Consider the following 23,622-nt stretch of genomic DNA (forward strand, 5'->3'; position numbering starts at 1 on the left):
ACTCTACCTAGCAGCTAACCTGTTTGCACCATTTCTTTGTAATTACAGTAAAATACTGTGAAATACAAACCCCTCCCCTTCATTCATCCTTTCATTCATTKATTACGATTAAGATAGCGTTTACTTTTTTTACAGTATATATGTTTTTACAGTATAATACAATACATTTCAAGGTATCATACTGTGTGTCATTACACAGTACTTGCTTTGATACCATATTTATATTACAGTAGGTGTACTGTAATATGAAATACAGATTTTTACTTGCCACCAAGCTGCCTGTAAGCTGCTGTACAGTCAAATTCATGGTAGCCCCTTTACAGTGTAGCCTTCTATCCTTGTCTGCATCCTTACTGCTAGCCTACATTCGTCACATTGCCTACATTAGTTACACGCAACAACTCCACCCTGATTTTCAACCCTGGATAATAACTCCAAAGCCTAATGAAAGTGATATTAGGCGTACTCTGAAAACATATAATAAAAATAATAAAATGATACGCTACATGTTCATCTCTATTGCCTAATGCCGGAACCCTCAATATTTAAAATGAATTCATCATCACAGTTATCAGGCTATTTACTTTTAATATGGAGAAGAACTYAAAAGGAAAAATAAAACCATAACTAAAAAAAAAATAGGCATAGTTTTAAATCCTCATCATTCCGTAAATGATCGACCATATCCGACAAAGCCCGAGAATGCTGCGAACAATGTGTGAGAGCCGAGAAGGGATTATTGTGCATTCTTGAGCGCTACAGAGGAGAGAGAGAAAGAGCGCATTTCACTGTGCGATAAACAGCGGTTGAGCTACTGAGAGGAGAGGAGACGTTCGGACACATTGCTTCTCTACTTGGAAAATATATGGTCTAATTCAGCAGAACTGTCCATCAGGTCCTATACATCTCAAGGATTATACTTTAAATTCCTCCTTGTGTAGCCTATTACGGAGAGGACGCACGCCCGGAGGAGAGTAGAGGTGGACATCGGGACTGAGAAGGAAAGGAATTGTATTCTTTCTGAAGTGGATCGAGAGAACCAAGTGGTTGCTATTTTCGAAGACAGAAATGCCAATGACCAGGGGACCTAGAGAGAGTGAGTTTTTGCATTTCATATACTATTGACAATTCATGGTTGTGGTGTTTGTTTGACTGACATTTGAATCACATGTATTGTTCAMGAGTGGCCGCATCTTAGCCCACTGATAATGATGACCACTGATTTGGAATATAGCCTGGCTATTGGTAAGAATAATTTCGTCATGTTGAAAAGTTGTGTGCTGAGTATGAGAGGGATATTGTTTTTCTGGCTACTTCATGACAGAATACATCCAAATGTCAATCGATTTAGAGCTTGTTCGAGATCAATACGGCTGTGTACACGCCTCACGGGCAAATAYCAGGCAGGAGCACCTGTCAAGCAGCTCTCTGCTCTGCCCTGTTCACCCGTGGAACCTGTTACATAGAGACAAACAGGTTGGGTGAATTACATGATGGAGAGGGTCAATTAACCAACCACTGCCACTGGAAACATTGTATCCTTTGTGACAACACATTGGCATGTAAATGATTTGAACTATTCCGTTTTATAACAGCCTAGTTGTTTGCACAATACTTGACATGTATCGAATTTGCTATTGGATAGGCTACCAATAAGATACTAATTAACATTATTGTAATATCTTAGTGGACTATTTGTTAAGATGCTGGTGTAGGATCTTATTTTGATCACCCTGATGCAAGCGAACTTTCCTGCAATGCAGGGAAAAAATGTGTAGTGTATTTGAGTTTTAAAAAGGCTTCTGAAGTTTGTAATTTCCACTTTGAAATTTCCGTTACAAAAATGTATCGACCCCTACAAATATGTCCATTATAAWCCACATAATAATTCACATTTGCTGTTGCTGCAGGATTATTCTCCTGCTGTAGCAAACTAGCTCAAATTAAGATCCTACACCTGTCTAATACATAGGCTACTTGAAGGCCATTATTCAAGCCCACATATCTGCCGTCCACAAGAAGCAAATCAGGCTTTTGACCAAATGCATCAGATCTTTTCACCCCTAATCTTTTTCAGAGCTGATCTGTGAAAAAAAGATCAGAATTGGGCTTGCCTGTCTAAACYCAGCCTTAGTGGTCTGTGCAAACTGGTGTTTGTGATGGAACTCACCGTTACGCACGGATCTATTTCCGATTGTTTGCAAATAGTGAAACAGGCTATCATGGCTTTATTTGTCACATTATATGGAWCATGTGAATATGACGATGTATGGGTCTATTGAGCTAAATAATTTATTTTCAGTTATTTCAGTTATTTCTCATCAATCCACATTATGCATTATTTCCAGAGCCCCTAAGTTATGTCATCAAGGTTGGAATCTATTTGCCGGACTAGGCATTTCTTTCCCACTGTCATTTGTGTAGAATAAAACCCTCTGGGCACACTACGTCATTTCAATGTGGATAATTGGCTAGTATTTGTCAAAAAGACAGCAAACATTTTGTTGAATTTCCAATGTGTTATCACCTATGCTTTCAACCATCTCAAAGCACAACCAAATTCCAATGGAAAACAATGWCTGACATTTGGTTCAGTTGTCACCCAWATGTCTATCACTGCGCGTTCAACTATTTTAAAGCACAGCAAAGTTTAAATGGGAATACAATGTCAGATATTTGTATTATTTCTACAACAGAATAATGTTTTATCACTCTTCTTCATCTAATAGCAGAACCAAATGACCTGGACTGCAGTTGAAATTACAATAAAAGTATATGGTGCAAGTGATCAATGCTGTTTGAGATTCTGCGCAGATTATTAAAGCAATTGTGAAGATCTCCACAGAACAGCGACACTCTATGCACGCCATCTTGAACATGAACACTCTATAAACTCAGCAAAAAAAGAAACYGCCCTTTTTCAGGACTCTGTCTTTCAAAGATAATTCGTAAAAATACAAATAACTTCACAGATCTTCATTGTAAAGGGTTTAAACACTGTTTKCCATGCTTGTTCAAWGAACAATAAACAATTAATGAACATGCACCTGTGGAATGGTCGTTAAGACACTAACAGCTTACAGACGGTTGACAATTAAGGTCACAGTTATGAAAACTTAGGACTAAAGAGGCCTTTCTACTGACTCTGAAAAACACCTAAAGAAAGATGCCCAGGGTCCCTGCTCACTTGCGTGAACGTGCCTAGGCATGCTGCAAGGAGGCATGAGGACTGCAGATGTGGCCAGGGCAATAAATTGCAATGTCCGTACTGTAGACGCCTAAGACAGTGCTACATGGAGACAGGACGGACAGCTGATCGTCCTCGCAGTGGCAGACCACGTGTAACAACACCTGCACAGGATCGGTACATCGAACATCACACCTGCGGGACAGGTACAGGATGGCAACAACAACTGCCCGAGTTACACCAGGAACCCACAATCATACCATCAGTGCTCAGAGTGTCCACAATAGGCTGAGAGGCTGGACTGAGGGCTTGTAGGCCTGTTGAAGGCAGGTCCTCACCAGACATCACAGCAACAACGTCGCCTATGGGCACAAACCACCGCCGCTGGACCAGACAGGACTGGCAAAAAGTGCTCTTCACTGACGAGTCGCGGTTTTGTCTCACCAGGGGTGATGGTCGGATTCGCGTTTATCGTCAAAAGATGAGCGTTACACCGAGGCCTGTACTCTGGAGCGGGATCGATTTGGAGTTGGAGGGTCTGTCATGGTCTGGGGCGGTGTGTCACAGCATCATCGGACTGAGCTTTTTGTCATTGCAGGCAATCTCAACGCTGTGTCACACACGCTTGTCACATATCTGTGGAACTTGTTCAGTTTATGTCTCAGTTGTTGAATCTTGTTATGTTCATACAAATATTAACACAAGTTAAGTTTGCTGAAAATAAACGCAGTTGACAGTGAGAGGACYWTTCTGTTTTTGCRGAGTTTACATAAGAAGAAATATATAGTTACAGTAACCTCAAAACATTTAAAGGAGATGTATCTACTGCTTGGAAAGTTCCTTCTGAGCCACCAGCTTAATTAATCACYTTCTTTAACATTTATTTTTGGTTGAGTTTCAGACCATATCATCATGAATACAACATATTATTTGTTAATTTYTTGACAAGATAATAGTCTATTTATTGTATTTCAAAAGTGATATTGAATTCTGTTTGGTTGTCAACGCAACCAAATATCAAAATTTGAAGGAGATGTATCTTCTGCTTGGATAGTTCCATCTGTGCCACTAGTTAGTCTGACTTTAATTAAAGTTTGTCCACAAATTAATAATTGATATGTTTGATTCACGTCTCCATCTAAACCAAAAAAATCAAAGTTAAAGAATAGCAATAAATCAAATCAAACTTTGAATGCACTTTATATGAAGTTTGATTTGATTTAGTCCTATTCGTTAACTTTGATATTTGGTTGAGATAAAGACGTGAATCCAACATATTAATTATTCATTTGTAGCTAGTATTCCTGAAAGCTAAGACTCTCTGGAATATGGCTGTGCCTTCTGTTCCCCTCTATGATGATCTCAGGCCACATTAGAAAGGAGTGTCACAAAAAACACAATTTGAACCCCATAAAAACACCGTCCAACAAGCACTGTCAAAGCCCTTCTAAGGGTAGCCTTTCCACCCCCTATTTAATCTAGCTCTTGTGACTGACTGGGTTCAAACCAGGTCTCCTGTCACATGACTGTCAAGACTTTGTTAGCCCACTTAGATAAAGCCCATACGGATGAGTTCAGGAAGGTAACACAAGTCTTTTAGTCTCCAGCAAAGTTACTKATGAAAAAAAGTATGGTTCATCAAACCACCTCAGTTACATTTCACCTCCTTTGACCTCATACTCAGAGATCACGGCACCAATAAAACCGACTGGGTTTGAAATCAGGCCTACTGTACCACAACAACCCTTTCTGTGGCAAAKAGATGCAAAATGACTTTATGCACCTCATTTAATAAGAGTGCAACAGAGGTGGTTTGGCGACTACATTTTAGTCATTCAGTAGACGTTCTTATTCAGAGCGTCTTACAGTAGTGAGTGCATACATTTCATACTTTTCTTTCTCTGTACTGATCAATGCATGTGATGAGCAACTTCGCCTGAGAACTGAAGATGTGTTGGGATTCTATGGGATTCTAACCCAGGTCTCCTGTATGCCTGACAATGCAACTTTTCAGGTCTCAGACAAGTTACTCATCACARGAGCGTGGTCCCTGAACCACCTGTGTTACATATTAGCCCCCTTTGACGTCCTCACCACTGTTTTGAACCCCACATTTTTTGCAACAAAYTATACAGGTGAAGTCGGAAGTTTACGTACACCTTATCCAACTAAATTTAAACTCAGTTTTTCACAATTCCTGACATTTAATCCTAGTAAAAAGCCCCTGTCTTAGGTCAGATAGGATCACCACTTTATTTTAAGAATGTGAAATGACAGAATAATAGTAGAGAATTATTTATTTCAGCTTGWATTTCCTTCATCACATTCRCAGTGGTTCAGAAGTTTACATACACTCAATTAGTATTTGGTAGCATTGCCTTTAAATTGTTTAACTTGGGTCAAACGTTTCAGGTAGCCTTCCACAAGCTTCCCACATTAAGTTGGGTGAATTTTGGCCCATTCCTGCTTACAGAGCTGGTGTAAKTGAGTCAGGTTTGTAGGCCTCCCTGCTCSCACACACTTTTTCAGTTCTACCCACAAATGTTCTATAAGTTTGAGGTCAGGGCTTTGTGATGGCCACTCCAATTCCTTGACTTTGTTMTCCTTAATCCATTTTGCCACAACTTTGGAAGTATGCTTGGGGTCATTGTCCATTTGGAAGACCCATTTGCGACCAATCTTTAACTCCCTGACTGATGTCTTGAGATGTTGCTTCAATATATCCACATAATTTCCCGTCCTCATGATGCCATCTATTTTGGTGAAGTGCACCAGTCCCTCCTGCAGCAAAGCACCCCCACAACATTGATGCTGCCACCCCCATGCTTCACGGTTGGGATGGTGTAACTTCTAGCTTGCAAGCCTCCCCCTTTTTCCTCCAAAACAAAACATATGGTCATTATGGCCAAACAGTTTCTATTTTGTATTCATTCAGGACCAGAGGACATTTTCTCCCAAAAGTACAATTTTGTCCCCATGTGCAGTTGCCAAACCGTAGTCTGGCTTTCTTATGGGCGGTTTTGGAACAGCCAGGCTTCTTCAAACCTTCGTGGGGCGAACCTTTCAGGTTATGTCCAATATAGGACTGCGTTTTACTGTGGAGTATAGGATACTTTTGGTACCTGTTACTCTCCAGCATCTTCACCGAGGGCCTTTGCTGTTTCCTGGGATTGATTTGGCACTTTTCGCCCCAAAGTTGTTCATCTGTAGAGACAGAACTCATCTCCTTCCTGACGGTATGTATGGCGCGTGGTCATGGTGTTTATACTTGCATACTTTGTTTGTCAGGATGACGTGGATACCTTCAGGCTTTTGGAAATTGCTCCCAAGGAAGAACCAGATTGTGGGGGTCTACACTTTATTTTCTGAGGTCTGGCTGATTTCTTTGGATTTTCCCATTGATGTCAAGCAAAGAGGCACTGAGTTTGAAGGTAGGCTTGGAAATACATCCACAGGTCACCTCCAATTGACTCAAATGATGTCTATTAGCCTAATGAAGGCTTCTAAAGCCAGACATAATTCCTGGATTTTTCCAAGCTTGTTTAAAGGACATTCAACTTAGTGGTACGTAAGACTTCGGACCCACTGAAATTGAATATCAGTGAACTATAGTTAAATAATCTGTCTGTAAACAATTGTTGGAAAAATTGCTTGTGTCATGCACGAAGTAGATGTCGCTAACCGACTTGCCAAATTGTATAGTGTTTCACAAGAAATTTGTGGAGTGGTTGAAAACGAATTTTATATCTCCAACCTAAGTGTATGTAACTTCGACTTCAACTGTATATACAATAAAATAAAAAATTTTTTAGGCTTGCCTGTTATGCATGTTATTTTGGACGTTAATACATGTCACCATATCAGTTTGCAAACAATGTAAAAAATTATATATATCATCGAGTTCAATAAAGCCGCATACAACACAGTCTCTTTTATGTTTTCTTGAGTAAGGCATCTCCATAATGCAGGTGTTTCAGCCTGTCATGGCCTTTCAGTTGTGGTTGGGGGAAACAGCAAGAACAATATGTTGCATTGCGTTCTGTCACTCATGAGGACTTTACGTCACTGCCAAGTGTAAGAGGAGACATTGAAAATTCTAGGCCTTTGTTTGCTGCCGTAGAAGTGCCCATCCAAGAAGGCTCAAGGTCATTGGCCACAGATAAAATTATGTCATATCACGTTATACACTAACGGTTAGAAGTTTTAGAACACCTACTCATTCAAGGGTTTTTCTTTATTATTACATTGTAGAATAATAGTGAAGACATCAAAACGATGAAATAACACAGAAGGAATCATGTAGTAACCAAAAAAGTGTTAAACTAATCAAAATATATTTMAMATTTGAGATTTTTCAAACAGCCACCCTTTTCCTTGATGACAACTTGCACACTCTTGGCATTCTCTCAACCAGTTTCACCTGGAATGCTTTTCCAACAGTCTTGAAGGAGTTCCCAAATATGCTGAGAACTTGTTGGCTGCTTTTCCTTCACTCTGCGGTCCGACTCATCTCAAAGCAACTCAATTTGGTTGAGGTCGGGGGATTGTGGAGGCCAGGTCATCTGATGCAGCACTCCATCACTCTCCTTCTTGGTCAAATAGACCTTACACAGCCTGGAGGTGTGTTTTGGGTCATTGTCCTGTTGAAAAACAAATGATAGTCCCACTAAGCCCAAACCAGATTGGATGGTGTATCGATGCAGAATGCTGTGGTAGCCATGCTGGTCAACTCTGCCTTGAATTCCCAAAAAATCACAAATAAAAATTTGATTTGACCAGCAAAGCACCCCCACACCATAACACCTCCCCTTCCATGCTTTATGGTGGGAAATTCACATCCGTTCACCCACACATCGTATCACAAAGACACGATGATTGGACCCAAAAATCTCAAATTTGGACTCATCAGACCAAAGGACAGATTTCCACCGCTCTAATGTACATTGCTCGTGTTTCTTGGCCCAAGCAAGTCTCTTCTTATTGGTGTCCTTTAGTAGTGGTTTCTTTGCAGCAATTCGACCATGAAGTCCTGATTCACACAGTATCCTCTGAGCAGTTGATGTTGAGATGTGTCTGTTACTTGAACTCTGTGATGCATTTATTTGGGCTGCAATTTCTGAGGCTGGTAACTCCAATGAACTTGTCCTCTGCAGCAGAGGTAACTCTGAATGTTTTCCATTCSTGTGGCAGTCCTCATGAGCGGCAGTTTCTTCATAGCTCTTGATGGTTTCTGCTACTGCACTTGAGGAAACTTTCAAAGTTCTTGAACATTTCTGTATTGACTGACCTTCATGTCTTAAAGTAATGATGGACTTTCGTTTCTCTTTGCTTATTTGAGCTGTTCTTGCCATAATATGGACTTGGTCTTTTACCAAATAGGGCTATCTTCTGTATATCCCGCCTACCTTGTCACAACACAACTGATTGGCTCAAACGCATTACGAAGGAAAGACATTTCACAAATGAACTTTTAAGAAGGCAGACCTGTTAATTGAAACGCATTGCTGGTGACTACCTCATGAAGCTGGTTGAGAGAATGCCAAGAGTGTGCAAAGCTGTCATCAAGGCAAAGGGTGGCTATTTGAAGATTCTCAAATATAAAATATATTTTGATTTGTTTAACACTTTTTTGGTTACTACACAATTCAATATGTGTTATTTAATAGTTTGGATGTCTTCACTATTATTCTACAAATTAGAAAATTGTAAAAATAAAGAAAACCCTTGAATGAGTAGGTGTTCTAAAACTGTTGACCGGTAGTGTATGTACAGTAGCTTTGATTGGACTGATCATGTAGACATCATACTTTCACAATCTTAGCTAGCAATCATCATCATAAATCAAGTTGACCATCTACTGGCCGCGATCTCAAGATAATTGGTTCCGTGATCTCAAGATTTACATGCTAAAATCGCCACTGTTCCTTGAAGAGACCCATCCAAGTCACAGGACCATTGCCTAGGCTGTAGCTCAACAGGCTAACACAGTCTTTACCCAGTCAGTCACATGTTAACATTATAATAACTACRCTTGCCAGAAACTTTACATTTACACACTAAGAGTATTMTATTTGGTACAAATCATTCCCTAAATTCTAGACCTCAGCTGAATCTGATAATGATTGATAATGATCTGATAAATATTGATTCTACATCTGCATTGCTTGCTGTTTGTGGTTTTAGGCTTTAGAGTTTCTGCATAGCACTTTGTGACATCGGCTGATGTAAAAAGGACTTCATAATACATTTGAATAAATTTGATTGATAATGAATGGTGTGCCTGTTGACTAAGTTGAGGAGACGAAATGACTTGGTGTTTTGGATTGTAAACTGTCATGGTCAAAACATATTGATTCAATGGTTCTGAAGATGGGGAGAGGTCTGTCCATGATAAAGAGATGTTCTTCTTTTTTGACACCACACTCCACAAAGCAAGTTCTTTAAGCTCTASTTTTATCTTATCTTGATTATTGCCCAGTCATATGGTCAGGCGCMGCAAAGAAGGACCTAGAAAAACTGCAGCTGGCCTAGAACAGAGGCATGTTTTGCTCTTCACTTTAATCAGAGGGCTAATATCAATACTATGCATGCCAGTCTCAGAGATTGACTGTATCACTTCTTGTTTTTATTGGATACATTCATGTGTTYAAAATTCCAAATTGTTTGCATAATCAACTTACACACAGCACTGACACACACACTCACCCCACCAGGAATAGGATCATAATAGACTATAGCCAAAACAGTTTGAACGCRAGAGCCAAATTCATACAAAGATTGGCTTCAGAAACTGCCAGAAGCTTCTGTTTACCACAGTAAGCATTTCATTCTATCTGTTCTCCTCTATTTTTGCTGGCTGGCAAAGTACCAGGATGTTGTGTCTGGTTTTGAATCTGAATTTATAGAACTGAATTTGAAAACTGAATCTGAATGCATCTGAGAAGTTAAATATATGAAACGTTGATGACCTTGAAATTATAGTTTGTAAACTTAATAAACAGATAATGAACACAATATCTACCATATTGCAACGGAATATATAAACATTGCATTTGACTCTTCAATTAAATTGAAATGAAATGTTAAAATTGAATGCAATATTCACTATATTCAGATTGAAATCATGAATTATATGGTCKATTTATGAGTTCAATGATTACATTTGTGCATAAAAAWWGTGATAAAAATATATGATTTGGTATTGACATACAAACGGCTGCATTGGACTTTTAAAATTATATTATTGTCGCATTATTATGACACCTATGATCATGATACACTATACTGTTTATACAAAAGTATGTGAACACCCCTTCAAATTAGTGGATTCGGGTATATTTTAGCCACACCCGTTGCTGATGTGTATAAAATTGAGCACACAGCCATGCAATCTCCATAGACAAACATTGGCAGTAGAATGGCCRTACTGAAGAGCTCAGTCCCTTTCAACGTGGCACRGTCATAGGATGCCTCCTTTCCAACAAGTCAGTTTGTCACATTTCTGCCCTGCTAGAGAAACCCCGGTCAACTGTAAATGCTGTTATTGTGAAGTGGAAACGTCTAGGAGCAACAATGGCTCAGCCGCGAAGTGGTAGGCCTAAAAGCTCACAGAATGGGACTGCCGAGTACTGAAGCACATAGCGCGTAAAAATTGTTGTTCTCGGTTGCAACACTCACTACCGAGTTCCAAACTACCTCTGGAAACAACGMCAGCACAATAACTGTTCATCGGGAGCTTCATGAAAMGGGTTTCCATGGCCGAGCAGCCGCACACAAGCCTAAGATCACCATGTGCAATGCAAAGCATCGGCTGGAGGTGTGTAAAGCTCGCTGCCATTGGACTCTGGAGCAGTGGAAACACGTTCTTTGGAGTGATYAWTCACGCTTCACCATCTGGCAGTCCAACAGACTAATCTGGGTTTGGTGGATGCCAGGAAAATGCTATCTGCCCCAATGCTGTATGTATATTGTTTTAAAAAGTATTATCTGTGTGGCATATTTGGGAGCACTTCAGTAAATTGTTAGCTCTTAGTGAATTACCCTTCATTTTCAATTGCTCATGATCATTAGTCACCAACTATACTTTAAGCATACTTTTTGACTACTAGTTTAGTATACATCCCATGGCAAAACTAGTTGTTTGTTTGCCTGATGCCTCAATGGTTCACAGTCTGCATGAGTTTTTTWGTCATGTTGATATTCACTGTGTGTGAATGTTTTTGCTTTGAAGCTCAACAGAAAGCAACTGATCTGCTTTGACATTTAAAAGCGATAGTCAGCATATGTTTCATATATGCAGTACATACATACCACGCTTTACAAGTCAAATGATATTTCAGTCGAGGGCATGTTATATCTTTAAAATATGTTATACTGTCCATTCTTACACCTGATAATGTAAAACATATTTCACTGCACCTATCAGCCATAGTAGTACGGCACCTCTGGAGCAAATTAGGGTTAAGTGCCTTGCTCAAGGGCACATCAGATATTTCACCTTGTTGGCTCGGGTATTTKGAATTAGCAACCTTTCGGTTCCTGGCCCGTCTAACCGCTAGGCTACTTGTGTAACGATGTGCGCTGCGAGTCGGGAAGCAGGATCAGGGAGTGAGTGTTCTAATAGAATAAAACGGAACATAATACAAAACAAGAAACACAAACAGCACCCAGACATGAAACTGAAACAGAAACAATGACGCCTGGGGAAGGAACTACAGGGAGTGGCATATATAGGGAAGGTAATCAAGGAAGTGATGGAGTCCAGGTGAGTCTGATGATGCGCAAGTACGCGTAATGATGGTGACAGGTGTGCGCCATAACGAGCAGCCTGGTTGGAGAGGTCGGAGAGGGAGCAAACGTGTCAGTGCCCCCTCCCCGCAGGACACCAACCAAAATGACGATCCCGGGGATCAGGAGCAGACCGGTCACCTCTGCTGAGGCGCGGAAAACCTGTCAGTCCGGCTGAGACGCAGGAGCATGGCAACCTAGAGCACCGGAGAGAGCATACGTGACGGTACCCCCTCCCTGGTGCGTTTGGCTCCTGCCGCAGGATGCCAACCAAAGAGACGATCCCGGGGATCAGGAGCGGACCAGTCACCCCGGCTGATGCGCTGGAACTTGTCGCCAGCTGGGGCGCGGGAACATGGCGACCTAGAGCGCTGGAGAGAGAGCATACGTGACAGTACCCCCTCCCCGGCGCGTTTGGCTCCTGCAGCAGGACGCCAACCACATGGACGATCCCAGGGATCAGGAGCGGACCGGTCGCCTCCGCTGAGGCGCAGAAACCTGTTCACCCCACTGGGTGAACATGGCTGAACTGGAAAGAYACATTTACACTGGMTGCATTCCAAATGGCAACCTATTCCCTAGAAAGTGCACTACTTTTGACCTGAGCCCTATAGGCCCTAGTCAAAAGTAGTGCACTATAATGAGAATAGAGTGCCGTTTGGGAAGCAGACACTGTGTGGGGTGGACTGGGATGGATGGATGGATGGATGAATGAAACGATCTGAATTAAACCACAATAACAACAGAGCCCAAGCTGTAGGGTTCTCTGTGTCTGTCCCCAAGAAGGGACAGGAACATGCAGTGTGTCACTTGGTTGTCAATGTATTGTCCGTCTGCTGATTGACCTATCTGCAGAAAGGTCCAGGTTCTCTCCTTCCTTTCATTTCCCAACAATTGAACAGCAACATAGTGGCTCTGGGATTTCAATTACACCGGCCCATTGTTCGACCAGCATACAGGGTCTGGTTGGCAATGTTTTTGGGTAAGATCCTATCAGCCACAGACCTGAGTACCAAATAGTACCCTACCTAACTATATAACACACTACTTTTCCCTGATCAAAAGTAGTGCACTACATAGGGAATAGGGTGCCCTRCGGGACTCATACCTAAATGCTATGATTTCCCCACTGTGTTATCAAGGCAATTGGCACTGTATCTAGTAATTCTACAACTGTGTCGTTGTGTATGTGGTGGTCTGCCACTGTGTTTTCTGTCTGTGATGGCTGCGATGTCAGAATAGATATTAGTGGATTGATTTGAATAATGGCAACTTCATTAATTAGACTAAACTTCATTAAAAGCGCTCTCTTTGTCACAGAAGGCCGGGGGGTAATAGGTGGAAATAATTTGAACTACATTGTAATCACTGTAACGCAACAACATACAATAGTGTTTTCTATTCAATTCAACAGAAACTTGTATTTTCTTCATTTGATGAACAAATACAACATTTTGGTGTATGGGCCAACACCAACAGGATGTTGGTGTTTTCTAATCGTGTTTTCTTTTGAATTCAACAGAGACGTATATTTTCTTCATTTGATGAACAAATGCACATTTTTGGTAGCCTGTCCCAGATCTGTTTGTGCTTTTAACTTCAATACTGTCATTGGCATGACAATGAGTACCAAGAATTTGGCACTCAGGTTGGCAGACTGGCATTCAGGCAGTGATGTAAATTCTACCTAAGTCGTTTTTTGGGGTATCTGTACACTACTTCACTATTTATATTTGCAACAACTTTTATTTTTACTTCCCTACATTCCTACATAAAATCATGTACTGTACTTTCTACTCCACATATTTTCTCTGACACCTAAAAGTACTATTTTTGAATGCTTAGCAGGACAGGAAAATGGTCCAATTCACGTAATTATCAAGAGAACTTCCCTGGTCATCCCTACTGCCTTTTTTCTGGCGGACTCACACATCTTTCTGGTGGACACATGCTTCATTTGTAAATGATGTCTGAGTGTTGGAGTGTGTCCCTGGCTATCCGTACATTAAAATGACAACAAAACGGTGCCGTGTGGTTTGCTTATTATAAGGAACTTGACATTATTTGTACTTTTACTTTTACTTTCGATACTTAAGTATATTTTAGCAATTACATTTACATTTGATACTTAAGTATATTTAAAACCAAATACTTTTAGACTTTTACTCAAGTAGTATTTTACTGGGTGACTTTCACTTTTGCTTGAGTCATTTTCTATTAAGGGGTATTTACTTTTACTCAAGTATGACAATTGGATACTTATTCCACCACTGCACTCAGGGTACAATTTTGGCTGTGTATAGCAGGATTTTGCTGCATCGTTCTCTGGCTCCGTTTCACCTGTTGAGAAGACAATTTCTGCACTTTGAAGTGAAACACTGTCAGTACAAGGAGGAGGAGGAGGAGGAGGAGGAGGAGGAGGGGGACACTTACACTTTGTAGTTGTAGCTATGCATTTTAAATGTTATAACAGCAACGACTTTTGCATTGTCGAAATGWTGGGATTTCTTTTGATCATGGAGCCAAAAGGTGTTGCTATACTTTCATTGCTCAACCTGCAGGATTGTCTTAGTTAGAGGGATGTAGACCATAGAGAAGGATGATTGGCATGTTGTTGATTCAGATTGTCCTGCCCTTCTCCCATATTACTTTGTAAAAGTTGCCACAGCGGAGTCTCTTAACTAGGCAGCTCTGTCATTCTATTATCTTATTCCCCAACCCTCCTGTCTGTCTTTCATCAAATAGGCAGTAATTACCTAATTGAGAGAGAGAGAAAGAGTGAATGGGTGAGAGAGAAACACACACACACACACACACACACACACACACACACACACCATTAATTAATACAAAGTCAGAGGATGACTGGTTTTCTGAAAACCTGTCAGGCCCCAAAAGAAGCATTTACCAAATGCCTTAGCTTACAGGGTGGTATACTTATTCTTCTTGTTTGCTTGAAGATAGAACACATTTTCTTCTTTGCATACTTTAGGTGTAAATTGTGCAGTGGGAAAGTGAATGAGAGCATTCTCTTTTTGCTGAATAGCTTACAACATACTGTACATAACAAGTAACGCATCAGATTAGCAAATGGTAAACTGATCAAATTATCATCAGCTGTAGAAYCTGATCAGATAACTTGGGTTGGCCTATAATCTTTCATGTACAATGAAACACATCAACTTTGAATATGACATTTAGAATACATCTGTCATAAAGTGGGTTGAATTGCAACATAACCCTTTACCATCTGTGAATACAGAACTGTGAGTTTCGTTGTTGTTGTCAACACTGAAGATGGTGAGCATTTCTTTACAGGGTGAGATCAAATGAGTAACTAAGCGTTGTCCTTCCTGGGAGACCACCGTGTGTAATTAACATCTGAGAGGAAACAGATAAAAGCATACTGCTGTCTAACGCTTCATTTCACATTGATGTTTATTCAAAAGAGCACTTATCTAGAGTCCTATCCATCTCCCATTAGAATAATCTAGTCTAGGACCATCAACACCTAACACTTTACCTCCACTTTATAAGAAGAAAACACTGAAAACACTACCTTTGCTTTATAAGAAGGACAAAATAAAGGCAGGTGTCTTGTGTTCATAGGTTTTGGGTAAAAGCATTCGCTAAATGACATATATATAGTGTGGTTTGGCTTGTGTCAACGTCACTTGGGTTGAATGTTTTTACACTTTTTTTTCCATCTGACAGTGGATCTTATTATTTTCCATTTTTGAACACTGTCAAATATCAAGTGCTCTTTATCTGTTACATACTGCATGGCTCTAATGTAGAAACAATGTGAAAGTGTCATGGGCTTTAGACTAAAAGCTAGCTGCACTTAGCCCTGTACTGTATTGTATGTGAGTGTGGGCCTGTTGTGTAAGCCACTTCACAACTACCTTGGACATCATCCCATTTAGCTTGTGTCAAAAACACTACCCTATTCCTTATATAATGCACTACTRCTAAATAGTTGTGCGCTAAATAGGAAKATAGGGTATTATTTTTAGAAGTACTGCACTATTTTGGGAATAAGGTGCCATTTGTGTCGCAAGCATCATCCAATTTACTCCCGAGCCATTAGATTCCACTGGGATGGTTTAACAGTTTATCAAAAATAGATGTTTTCTTCTTCTTCGCGAAGATCTTTATATTTTCCTTGCCAGAGATCTGTGCTACTTACTATACCATGTGGTAGTTTACACTACCAATATGGGATGGACTCCAGAAACAGAGCGAGCCAAATGAGCTGGCTGTACAGAATGCTACATTCTAAGAAAACCCTTTGGAGAACCTTTTTTGGTTCCAGGTAGAACCCTTTTGGTTCCAGGTAGAACCCTTTTGGTTCTAGGTAGAACTCTTTCAGGTTCCATGTAGAACCTTTTCCACAGATGGTTCTGCATAGAACCCAAAATGGTTCTACCTGGAACCGAAAAAGGGTTCTACCTGGAACCTAAAAGGGTTCTGCTATGGGGACAGCCAAAGGACCCTTTTGGAACCCTTTTTTTCTAGGGTGTAGGAGTCACACAGGAGGGGATTGGTAGAACAGAATCTCATATTTTTGACAGTTGAACATGGCAGCTGTGGCTACTTAATGGATGTAGCAGAGCAACGTATTGTAGCTGCTTCAGCGCAGTTACATCTAGTGAAAAAACACCCAGAAGGTTTTCTTCASCACAACAGAGATGGAGAAATGTCAATATTTGATTCGTGAAAATGTGCATTCTGCTATTATGCTGGATTAGTATTGTTAATAATGAATTATGTCAATTGTAAAGCAAATGTTTGTAAATTTGACATTCACTTCAACTWTTCACCTCTTACAATATATACATTTTATAATTCCAGTATGTTGCCACTGACAAGAGTCYGTATATTTCATTTTAGAAGACATTACTTAAATTCCATGTGTGTATGTTGTTTCCATTTAGAAAGGTACGGTCCAGAAAGCCATGATCCTGATTAGATTGTCTGACATACAAATGAGAGTCTGACTCTCCCATTTGTTTAGAATCTGAAAGGTCCTCTCTCTCTGTAATCTAGCCACAATGACAGACTCAGKTTGCTTCCCAAATGACACCTAATTTCCTTCTATCGTGCACTACAAAAGTTGTGRGCTATATAGGGAATAGGGTGCCATCTCTCAATCCATCTTCTACAGCTATATGTGATGGTGGGTTTGATATTTGTCATTTATCAGTSTCCTGCTGGATAGATACACCGCCTGTGGCCATCAGTTTAAAGGGCAATTGTGGATATATACAGACAGGCGAACCCAACYATGGCGATGGTTTGTCTGGTTATACGAGGGGTTTTATGGTAGGTACTCTCCTCTGACAAGACGTAGATAGGGGTTGGAGTGTGACCAATATGTTTAGTTCCAAATGGCAACCTATTCCCTATATAGTTCTCTACTTTGGACTAGAGCCATGTGAGCTTCCCTATGGGCCCTGGACCAAAGTAGTGCACCATACAGGGAATAGGGGGCCATTTTTGATGTGGCCTTTGGTTCGGACTGCGTTCTCACCTYCAGCAAACTGCACCAAAGGACAAATTGAATCAGACCAAGACCACTCTTTTTGCGAGAACCACGGTGTGTTGTTTAGTGTGCTCCCGAGTGCAGATAGAGAGTTCACACCAGTCCAAACAAACCGACCTAAGGGGGTAAACGCGCCAGAGTTTGGAAAAAATGATTTGATTGGAAAGCTCCCCATTCCTCCATACAGAATCCTTCCAGATCCTTGATATCCATCGTGTGCACCTCGTCAATTCAAACCACAGGTTTGCAATGSGTTTCAAGTCTGGAGACGGAGATGGCCATTGCAAAATGTTGATTTTGTGGCCAATTAACAATTTCTTTGTGGATTTTGGATATTGTTTGGTTATTGTCTTGCTGGAAGATCCACRRCCGCACAAGTTCCAGCCTCCTGACAGKGTCAACACGTTTTTGGCCAAAATATCCTGGTAGTGTGTATAGTTCATAATGCTGTTGACCTTAATAACAAGGCCCCCAGGACCAGTGGAAGAAAAATAGCCCTGTAACATCAAAGATCCACCACCATATTTTACAGTAGGTATGGGGTTCTTTTCTGCTTATGCATTCTCATTTCAACGCCAAACCCACCACTGGTGTGTGGCCAACAAGCTCTATTTTAATGTCATCCAACAAATGTAAACGCCTTGAGTTTTCTAAACAATAATCTGACCAGTGCTMTGGTCAAATGACATGAAAATAGAGCTCTTTGCTATGCAATGGCCATCTCAAACTTAGAACCCATTGAAAACCTGTTGTTTGAATTGAAGAGGGCAGGCCATAAGAGCAGACTAAGGATATCGAGGATCAGGTAGGATTGTGTGTGGAGGAATGGTCTAAGGTCCCTTTCAATGTGTTCTCCAACACATAAAACATTTTAGAAAAAGGCTCAGTGCCATTATCCTCGCAAGGTGAGGTATGGAAAACCCCTATTTTTTTGGGGGGGGGGATTACTTGTTAAACAAAATCTCTTTCTCTGAGTAATTGTATTATTATTCGAAAAGCATGCAATATAGCTTATTTTATACAGTCATTTTTGCTCATCTTTATCAAGGGGGTCAATAATGACCACACTGTACATCAAAGAACCACAGCTACTTCATCAAATATTCCATCATATCTTAATGTGGCACAATAGGAAACTCTTTACAACTGACACTATGTGTGTGTGTGTTTCATGTTTCAAGTTTTATTAGTCGTATGTATGGGATACACATGGCACACACCGTCCAACGAAATGCTTACTTGCAGGTTCCATTTCGAGAACGCAACAACAACAAGAAATAATAAAATATGAAAGAAACTTCCCCTCTCTTGAGCACCTTTATGAACTCAGCAAAGAAAAAGAAACGTCCCTTTTTAAGGACCCTGGCTTCAACACTGTTTCCCATGCTTGTTCAATGAACCATAAACAATTAATGAACATGCACCTGTGGAACGGTAGTTACGACACTAACAGCTTACAGAAGGTAGGCAATTAAGGTCACAGTTATGAAAACTTAGGACACTAAAGAGGCCTTTCTACTGACTCTGAAAAACACCAAAAGAAAGATGCCCAGGGTCCCTGCTCATCTGCGTGAACGTGCCTTAGGCATGCTGCAAGGAGGCATGAGGACTGCAGATGTGGCAAGGGCAATAAACTGCAATGTCCGTACTGTCAGACGCCTAAGACAGCGCTACAGGGAGACAGGACAGARAGCTGATCATCCTCGCAGTGGCAGACCACGTGTAACAACACCTGCACAGGATCGGTACATCCGAACATCACACCTGCGGGACAGGTACAGGATGGCAACAACAACTGCCCGAGTTACACCAGGAATGCACAATCCCTCCATCAGTGCTCAGACTGTCCGCAATATGCTGAGAGAGGATGGACTGAGGGCTTGTAGGCCTGTTGTAAGGCAGGTCCTATGGTCACAAACCCATCATCGCAAAAAGAGCTCTTCACTGACAAGTCACGGTTTTGTCTCACTATGGGTGATGGTCGGATTTGCGTTTATCGTCAAAGGAATGAGCGTTACACCGAGGCCTGTACTCTGGAGCGGGATCGATTTGGAGGTGGAGGGTCCATCATGGTCTGGGGCGGTGTGTCACAGCGTCATCGGACTGAGCTTTAGGTCATTGCAGGCAATCTCAATGCTGTGCGTTACAGGGGCGACATCCTCCTCCCTCAGTTGATACCCTTCCTGCAGGCTCATCCTGACATGACCCTCCAGCATGACAATGCCACCAGCCATACTGCTCGTTCTGTGCGTGATTTCTTGCAAGACAGGAATGTCAGTGTTCTGCCATGGCCAGTGAACCAGTGGTTCAATCCCATTGAACACGTCTGGGACCTGTTGGATCGGAGGGTGAAGACAAGGGCCATTCCCCCCAGAAATGTCCGGGAACTTGCAGGTGCCTTGGTGGAAGAGTGTGGTAACATCTCACAGCAAGAACTGACACATCTGGTGCAGTCCATGAGGAAGAGATGCACTGCAGTACTTAATGCAGCTGGTGGCCACACTAGATACCGACTGTTACTTTTTTTTACATTTTGATCCCCCCCCCCTTTGTTCAGGGACACATTATTCAAATTCTGTTAGTTACATGTCTGTGGAACTTGTTCAGTTTATTTCTCAGTTGTTGAATCTTGTTATGTTCATACAAATATTTACACATGTTGAGTTTGCTGAAAATAAACGCAGTTGACGATGAGAGGACGTTTCTTTTTTTGCTGAGTTTATAAAGCTGCTTATGAAGATAATTACATGACATGGCCTAAAGTATGTGGACAACCCTTCAAATGAGTGGATTTGGCTATTTCAGCAACACCCGTTGCTGACCGGTGTAGAGAATTGAGTACATAGCCATGCAATCTCCATAGACAAATATTGGCATTAGAATGGCCAGTACTGAAGAGCTCAGTGACTTTCAATGGGGCACCGTCATAGGAAGCCACCTTTTCAACTAGTCAGTTGGTCAAATTTATGCCCTCCTCTAGCTGCCCCAGTCAACTATAAGTGCTGTATTGTGAAGTGGAAARGTCTAGGWGAAACAACGGCTCAGCCGCAAGTGGTAGGCCACACAAGCTCACAGAACGTACCACTGAGTGTCCTTGGTTGCAACACTCACTACCGAGTTCCAAACTGCCTCTGGAAGCATCATCAGCACAATAACTGTGTTTCAGGAGCTTCATGATCTGGGTTTCCACGGCTGAGCAGCCGCACCAAGCCTAAGATCACCATGCGAAATGCCAAGCGTTGGCTGTAGGGGTGTAAAACTTGCCGCCATTGGACTCTGGAGCAGTGGATAGCATTCTCTGTAGTGATGAATCACGCTTCATCATCTGGCAGTCTGATGGATGAATCTGGGTTTGGCGGATGCAAGAAGAACTCTACCTGCCTACATGCATAGTGCCAACTAACACTTTGTGGAGGAGGAATAATGGTCTGGGACTGTTTTTCATGGTTCGGGCTAGGCCCATTAGTTCCAGTGAAGTGAAATCTTAAAGCTACAGCATACAATGACATTCTAGACCATTCTGTGCTTCCAACTTTGTGGCAACAGTTTGGGGAAGGCCCATTCCTGTTTTAGCATAACCATGTCCCTGTGCACAAAGCGAGGTCCGTACAGAAATGGTTTATCGAGATCGGTGTGGAAGAACTTGACTGGCCTGAACAGAGCTCTAACCTCAACCCCATCGAACACCTTTGGGATGAATTGGAACACCGACAGCGAGCCAGACATAATCGCCCAACATCAGTGCCCGACCTCACTAATGCTCTTGTGGCTGAATGGAAGAAATTCCCCGTAGCAATGTTCCAACATCTAGTGGAAAGCCTTCCCAGAAGAGTGGAGGCTGTTATAGAAGCAAAGGGGGGACCAACTGCATATTAATGCCCATGATTTTTTTATGAGGTGTTCGAGAGCCAATGTCCACAGACTTTTGGTCATGTAGTGAATATTACGAAAAAGMCCCTTCAGATATATCTGATGTGTCTAGTTTTGTTTAGGTAAATGATGCTGTCTCATTCTCTTTGATTGGTTCCCAGTATTTGGCCTGATAGTGACAACCAATTTGATTGGACCAGATAAGTAAGGTGTGACCCTGCAGTCCAACAACACCTCTGTTTAAAGTCAGATTTAAATCCTGACCAAAGTGAAGCTGGAGAGGAAAACCCAATCAGGAGGTACATTTATGCAGACATTAAATATTTTCTGAGAAATACTCAGAATAGTTTTTTTTTCACAAAATTAAGCTTTTGAAAAGTTTCGAAATAATAAAGTTGTCAGTACAAATGTAGCTATACACCTCCGTTAGGAGGATCCTTCTTCAAGATTGCCAAAGCTGTAGCAAGGTCACAGTGTTGCCATTATGGTTAGACTCCACTCGGTTCTTATGTCACTCTGGCCATCTGGGTCGGTCTGTCTACAGCACAGTCTCAAGCCAAGCTACCTGTGAATACCTGGCCCTGCTGCAGTGACCCTGTGGAGAGAAAGACCTGAGTCACCTGGGACAGAGATAAAGGTCAAATGAGTCTATGTTGTAGGAAGGAACTTGAATTACTAGGCTTCTTCGGCAACCTTTGCTCTATTTATTGGCCTTGCGTGATGGACTTTATTGGCTCAGGTACAGTACATCCTGATTGTATGGTGTTAGCCACATGACCAATTGAGTGGTTGAATGCAATGCACTCAGAGTACCTAATACACGCACGCACGCACGCACGCACGCACGCACGCACACACACACAGTGAGACTGGAATGTGAGGGATGATAGAAGAGGATGCGGATGTAATGGATGTGTTGAGGCCTAAATTAGTCAACAGGATTATTAAAGGATCTTACCTCACCAGCAGAGAGCACAGAATCATCTATTATAGATTTATAACAGATAGGAGCTCAGGGAGGGACAGAAATAAATACCCTCCATAACTTTTAACCCCCTCCTCAACCACTCTCTGTCATCATCCCTCTTCTTAACCTCTTAACCCTTGTTCACCCTCTCTGCCCCCCACTCCCACCTCTTCACCCCTCCCCAGGGCTCTGTGTGGTTCTGACCTTCTGCCMGAGCAATGTCAGCAGCAGGGGAGTAGAGGGAGAGGGGTGCGTGCGTGTGCGTATGTGTGTGTGTGTGCGTAGAGAGGTAGAGGGCCTGGAAGGTGGTGATTCATGACTGGCGCTAGCTGCGGCCCACAGGGGCCTGTGGGAAACGGCAGGCATTATCAGTGTTAAATGGGTCTGAAAACATACTTCTCTCTCCTCTGGCCACCGGGCTCCGGTACAGACTTTCCGGTGGTGTGATTTATGGGCCGCGAAGCAGCGAATAGTTAGCAACGACAGTGMTACTGGCCGTGCCGCACCGAGCTGGCAGGTGATATAAGCATTTCCATGGCCACATTTCAAGTTTATTTCAGTTATACATTTTTAAAGGCGTGAAACAAAAAGAGCGAGTGGATTTATGACGGTGTGGATYTTGTTTGCAAGCTGCCAGAAGGAAGGGAGGCTGTGTTTTAATGTGTTCAGGACAAGGATGAACTGTTGTTTTGTTCTCTTATCTCTTGCTTTTCCATCAACCCATGAGTACATTATTAAAGATATTTTTCCTTAAGACAGAAAGCTACTGTACATACACAGTTGCCAAAAAGAAAAGTATGGGAGTTATTTCATACACTTATTACCATACATTATTACCATACATTTTGTATTTGGTTGTTTTCGTTGATCAATCAAAGTTTGCCTTCACAGCTGAGTTACTCAGAACTGAATCCTCCTCAACTGTTTAGTTCAATTGTATAATTGGATTTCATTGAATAAACATAAACAAGAATGCAGGAAACTGTTGAAAAGTTMATGTATTTCTAGAACATCATATTTTGCCTTCCCATCTGGTGCAGTATGAACAATGACTGGTTWCCCAGATCCAGATTAAGCATACTCCTGGACAAAAAAAAGCAAGATTCTTAATTGAAAGTGTTTTTAAGTATAGGTTTAGTCTAGGTCCAGAAAACTGATCCCAATAGATCGAGATGGATTAACCTGAGGATGAACCAGTAACACATATTGGGGGTATAGCAGGAAGATAACGGGCCGTCTCTTCAGTGTGATTGTCAGTCTGCGTCC

The 23,622-nt window shown here is 41.6% G+C and overlaps 1 protein-coding gene across 1 annotated transcript in view; it reads left to right on the forward strand.

Annotated features, from left to right (window-relative positions):
* Positions 1 to 762: 762 nt before the first annotated feature.
* ptprfa (protein tyrosine phosphatase receptor type Fa) overlaps positions 763 to 23,622 on the forward strand; it is a 461,575-nt gene continuing 438,715 nt past the window's right edge. The window contains exon 1 of the mRNA XM_070446207.1: positions 763 to 1,096. The gene's annotated coding sequence lies outside the window, so the exon portion shown is untranslated. The remainder of the gene's footprint in view (positions 1,097 to 23,622) is intronic.

The sequence above is a fragment of the Salvelinus sp. IW2-2015 genome, linkage group LG13 (genome assembly GCF_002910315.2).
Source record: "Salvelinus sp. IW2-2015 linkage group LG13, ASM291031v2, whole genome shotgun sequence".
Taxonomy (NCBI): domain Eukaryota; kingdom Metazoa; phylum Chordata; class Actinopteri; order Salmoniformes; family Salmonidae; genus Salvelinus; species Salvelinus sp. IW2-2015.